This window comes from Pseudoliparis swirei, chromosome 2 (genome assembly GCF_029220125.1).
Source record: "Pseudoliparis swirei isolate HS2019 ecotype Mariana Trench chromosome 2, NWPU_hadal_v1, whole genome shotgun sequence".
In the NCBI taxonomy this organism is placed as follows: Eukaryota; Metazoa; Chordata; class Actinopteri; order Perciformes; family Liparidae; genus Pseudoliparis; species Pseudoliparis swirei.
In genome coordinates, this window is record NC_079389.1 from 1678201 (window position 1) to 1684200 (window position 6000).

The 6000-nt window shown below is 42.1% G+C and overlaps 1 pseudogene; it reads right to left on the reverse strand.

Annotated features, from left to right (window-relative positions):
* LOC130201621 (inactive dipeptidyl peptidase 10-like) overlaps window positions 1-5378 on the reverse strand; it is a 70545-nt pseudogene extending 65167 nt beyond the window's left edge.
* Between the last annotated feature and the right edge of the window lie 622 nt (window positions 5379-6000).

Below are 6000 nucleotides of genomic sequence, written 5' to 3' on the forward strand. Positions count from 1 at the left end.
AAAAACTTTTGGAAGTTTTTCTCGAAGGACTTGTGTGTTCCGGTCCTCCAGAGACATGAAAGAGGGGAGCACATGGGCAAGGTCAAGTGTTCAGAAGTGGAAAACTGAGCTGGCCTAAGAGGAGCCGGCCTCTGCACTCCTGCCAATCTTGACAGCACCGATACTACGAGCACCATTCCATTCATGGTGTCTGAAGGAGAAGAGTTGTGTGGGTGAGCATTGTGATGAGAAACCCAGACCACAGACGGTGACTCACACATCTTCTGGGTTTCATTTCCAATCGTGGACTCAGGCCCCAGCCTGGAAACACACTGATGAATGGGCTCTCTGAACACTCACGGCGTTAAGATGGCACATGGTGTTATGGAGGCGGATAAGATATATTTCTATCGGTTACATACTGCAGTTCACATTGAAAATGTTTTCTCTTAATTCAATCTGTAACATTTGTGATTCTAATCATTAACTTCAGACTATTGCTCAGATGTTTGAGTGATCACATGTAGAAACAAGACCATAAAGAAATAAGAACATACTTGGGAGTCATACTTTAAGAAATCCACAGAAAGAAGATTAATTGTAAATATCATTGCAACTACAAGGTGTATTTTAATCATCTTGGTATAAAGATCATATATATTGATATCAAAACCGCTGGCCTTGTTTGTCTCCTGCCTCAACTCAGAGGGAACAAGTGAGAAAAGAAACCCAGCGACCGCTACATTGAACTAACGTAGCATATTGTAAAGAATGAAATACCTTCATGAAGGTTTGTTTACCATGACTATGAACAACCACGGCTTTTATGTAGACAAAAAACACACATGACAACGTTTCATATGACTTTATAATTATGGACAGTGTTAGAGTGTGACTTACCACTCATCCACTTTGCATCGGGGTCATGTATTTGGAAGTTTCTTTGAAAGAGGTCATCCAGTGTCAACTGTGAACCGAAGGGTTTACCATCATCATCTACAGAAGGGAGAGAAAACACCTTTCCTTTTCTGTCAATTACTATTCAACAATCATACAACAACGACAACAATACACTCCAACTGTGTTTTTTAAAGTCTTAGAATCAAGCTTCACAGGTTTGAAACCAGGGTAAATCAAAACAACAGATATTATTAGCACTTTTTACACATACAAACACACACAAGGAAACTGTAATGTTATGAAGGAATAGGTTAGACTCGACAAAGACAAGTGGCTCTACTGCATCTGGAGAAAGCTTCATGTTTCATGAATGATTGGAATATCAAGTTAAAGGACCGCTTACATACAATCCTCCATTCATCTTTCACAAACTCTGTGGCCCTGGAGCTGTAGGCAGCCTCACCTTTTGACAGCAGAATGATGGACAGACCAATGAGAGAAAGCCCCGCCACAATTAACAGCAGGGAGATACCGATGCCCTTCCAGTTTCTTTCTGGTCCAATAGGTCCCAGGTCCTACACAGCAAGGGAGAGAAATCACATCAATCAATCATGTAAATAAAGCCAAAAACAGCCACACAAAGGAAATAGAATCCCCCAGTACGGCAACCTGCTGAAGCGTCCTTGGTCAAGACTCATTTCACCAATCAGTGCACTGGTTGAGTGATGAGCCTATGAATGCATCAGAGGAGACACGGAGGGCACAACTTCCCCCTTTGGGCATTGATAAAGTACGTAAATGGTGAATAGACCTGTACTTGTAGAGCACTTGTTCTAGTGTTACGACCACTCAAAGCGCTTTAACACTACATGACATGACATCATTCACCCAACACACCCTGATGGGAGGAGCCACCTGCCAATCAGGACTAAGTCACATTTACACACACTGTAGAACAGCTACAGGAGCAATGTTTGGGGTTAAGAGTCTTGCCCAAGGACACATCAGCATGGGCTAGCGGAGCCGGGGATTGAACCACCGATCCTCTGATTGAAGGAAGACCCCGCTCACCGCTGAGCCACAGTCGCCCGTAAGACTAAAAATGTGTTGAAGCAAAACAGTGTTTGTTCCCTGGCGACCCTGAACTCACTGTTTGATACTCTAAAACAGAAGGAGATTATATGGAAAAAAGTATCAGTATATGCAAATGGACCCATCGCTATGTCAGAAGACAAACTAAAGATTGGTACTTAATACTTTTCAGTTTGTGAGCTGATTCTTGTTTGATGGTATCACACTTTGTAAAATAGTTAACAGCAACCCTTTGAATAGTTGTTACCATAGTTCTTTCATTGTAATCCGCCACTTTCCAAAGAAAACCGCTCAATGCTATTTGTTTGAACACTTGAAGGTCTTTCTCTTCTTCTCGCTTCTTTTATCAAACCATTCAGCGTGATATTGTTGAACATGATGAGGAAGTAAGCAAAGTGCTGCAGCGACAATGCTCTGTAAAATAAAATGAAAAGGACCACCAAGGTTCAATGTCCTGCTCGACAACCTGAGCATTTGTTTGTCACAAATTAGCAGCTGCAAGGACTTCAGGGATCAATACGCACGTCGACTGCTCATTGGTCTACGATAAAAATGGTTCCAATCTAGGATAGAAAGCAGAAAACCAGGCTTGGCTACGGAATCATGATAATATTTCAGGAACTACAGAGCTGAGTGGACATGGGAAGATGGCTGCAGAGTCCTATAGCTTGATTGTAATGGATATATGTAATGGTCCAATCAGTGCCATCTCTAGGCAGTAGAGGAATGGACACAGTCACAGTGGGGTCACCCATTGGTTTGTGGATTGTGGGTTTTAGAGTCTCGAAATTGCATTTGCCTGTTGCCATCTTGGTGTTTGACTGTTGCCAGAATGTTTTTTCTTCAACAGGAAGTGTCACACTAGCAAAGTAAAACCACATGTGACTAGAATGTGAACTGAATCGACACAGTGAAAGGACTAACCTTATTAGACACAAACAAGACAACTCCCAGATGAGACGATGCTCCGGTAGAGACCTGTCAATCACCTTGTAGCCCCGCCCGAAAGCATACCCTGATTTATGCTCTATTTGACTCTTAATGGACCATACTTTACTCAATGAACATCACGCTGTGTTGAAGAAATCCTCAAACTAACTATTGGGACCATAAACTTGTGTTTACAATATTAACTGAGGTAGTGATCCTGACATTAGACATTAGTTGTGTTTTGTTGACACTCGTTTTACTTTCTCATCATTTGATGTCCCGCAGACCCCAAATGCTTTATGTGTAAAATCATTGACAGTAATTGCAAAATTGACATGTTTTAATATAGAGGTATTTCCAATATCTAGAATATTACCACAAATAGGTTAGTACATGTGATTTAAGACAGTAAAGGAAATGTTTCTCAGTAAACCAAACAATGCTCTGAAGACCAGATCCATTTCTGGACGCATATCAAGCTCTTTGTCTTTCTGACATCAATTATGAGGCCGTATTTCATTTGCAGTGACAGAGCGGCGCTATAGATAAATCCATCTGCTTACATAGCCCCAAGCTACCGAAAACCTTGTCCGTGTATTTATGGATCTATTTGCTTTCCAAGTCTTTTCATTGTGGGGGGAGCAGATTGGAAGACTAGTTCTACTCTACCACTCTTCTGCCTTACACCTAGTCCTTGCAGCGTCTCCATATTAACATTGTGTAAGTCATTTTCCACACACAAGACTTTTCTTCCAGTCCAGATTCAACATCATGTTGTTTGTGTTGCCTTTGTCTCTTTTAGCTTCATTAACTAGGGCAACCCTCATTACACGTCCGGTAACATTATTTGCCATTGTGATTTTTCTCTTCATCAGATCATTTTTCATAGGCCTCCAATGATCCGCTGAGCTGAGGGCCCGTTATGTTCCTCATAGTGTACATTTCCCGCGTGTTGGGATCCAGTGAGTCTCGTCAGCCCCCTGCTGTGAAAATGTGCCATTAAAGAGTCGTTGGAACGATGCTATGTATCCATTAAACCAACAAAAAAACATGTGAATTGCCACTAAAGGAAACCATTAGGTAGTTCTATCGACGATAAAAAAGCAAATACAAATCAGTTCAACTAAATGTAATTAGATCCAAATCGGTTCAAGTTACTCAAAGAAAACTTTCCGACGCTTTAAAAACCCTAAAGACGTGCACCATTTTGACCACAAAATACCATAATCTTCATTTATTTGTAATCACATAACATAACAAATCATTAGTGAATAAAATGAAACTCTCCCACCAACATCATTTTTAGTTGAGACAGAGGCTGCTGCACGGAGCATTTAAACTGAATTCATATATTTTCGACCACTTGGAACAAGCTGTAAACTAATTTGACTTGTAATCAATGTAATAAAATCAATATGGCGAGCAGGCTTTGGTTTATTTTGGCTCTCCAGCAATTCATAGTCATCCTGCTCTAAGCTCAGGCTTCAGCAGTGAGACTCAAGCTGAGAGCCGGCTCAGGTTGTGGGTTTGGCACGTGAATTCATTGCGTTTTGAAATGAACAATATTGCTTAAAGAAATATGACGCTCGAACAGTTACTTCTCAAGATGATGTCCAACATCGTGTACACCTTTTTAGCACTTCTGGATAGTGTTTTCCTTTATATTTTGTTTTTTAAGTGTTATTTCTAAACTGTTGACTCTGAGCCCTGGACTAGAGTTCCAATGTGTCTGGATTGTTGGTCTTGGCAAAAATGTCAAATAAAGCCTTGAAACCGTGACACCTTGAAACCATTTTAACGCTCGGTCAGTGGTCCTAAAGCGTCGGCTCCCCTCTAGGGTCAGTTCTAAACTTGCCAGAGACTGGGTGCTAGTTTCCCATCGGTACATTCGTAGTGGCTTGATGCGTCGGTGGTGAGGCAGAGTAGCCTGTCATGTTTTATGGTTGTATCAAGTTATCCAGCTATCTATCTCCAAGTGATGATCGGTTTCTCTCCCTAAAGACCTTTTTGAATAGCTGATGAAACAGAAAAGCGAGGTTGGTAATTGAGGTCTGAAACCAGGCTGCCTTTTTCTATTCAAAAGGAGTGTTAGAATTCAATTCAGTTTATTTTATACAGCCCACATTTTGCCTCAGAGGGCTTTACAATCTCTACACATACGACATCCCTGTCCCAGGACTTCACAGCGGATCAGGACAGGTGTGGTTAAGGTTGGTTGGATTCAACATTTGTCAATATAGCTCCGATGCATTCAAGCGGATGACGGGACGCACATTTAGTGGTGAGGATGTCACACGGAATAGGTACACTTCATCACACTTGTCCACATCGAGTCAGCCAGTTTTTTATTTTCACATGAAGCAAATGGTGCATGGGCTACCGACAGGAAGTCTTGCCTTTCTGAACAATGTCTCGGCGAGGTCTTGCTGTTTGTCAGCAGCGTGCTCGAAGGCGTCTCGGTTACACGGCAACGCCATCCAACAGATACCAAATACGACGATACTGTATATCGCCGGCTCACCTGTCGAGAGAGGCCAAGCATTCCCCCGACGAGCTCCAACAAACTGAAGTGCACATTGGATTCCTCGCTTCGTCTTTGAGACGGTGGAATGTGATTTTTTTTACTTCTAGTTCAAATGTTCTCAGCTATCTGAAGCACTGTGCCAGCTGCTGTTTTGAAGATACGCAGCTGTAAAAGTGAAGTTGGGCGTTGAAGTGCGCGGCGTTATGGATCAGTTAATCTCAGTCCCAATCTCTGTCTGAAATGAAGCCTCCAGATTTTATTTTTCTTCCTCCCAGAGATTGGGTTCACTGGGTTTGGAGACCAGATAGCTTCCGAATCGGAAAGCGTGACTGCCGGCATAATTTAGCATAATAAGCGATTCACAGAGTGAGATTCATCCCCACGTACAAAAGAACAAATTAGACACATATCTACGGGGAAAAAAAATCATTTCATGAAGCTCAAGCGGAAGTTCTGTAAGGAAGACCCTCTTTGCACTCTTGTTCACTCATAATCAGCCTCTTAGTGTTGCAGCAATTACTCCGTCAGCTGATTGGGGGCGGGTACGATGGATGAACCAATCGGAGGCAGCGCAG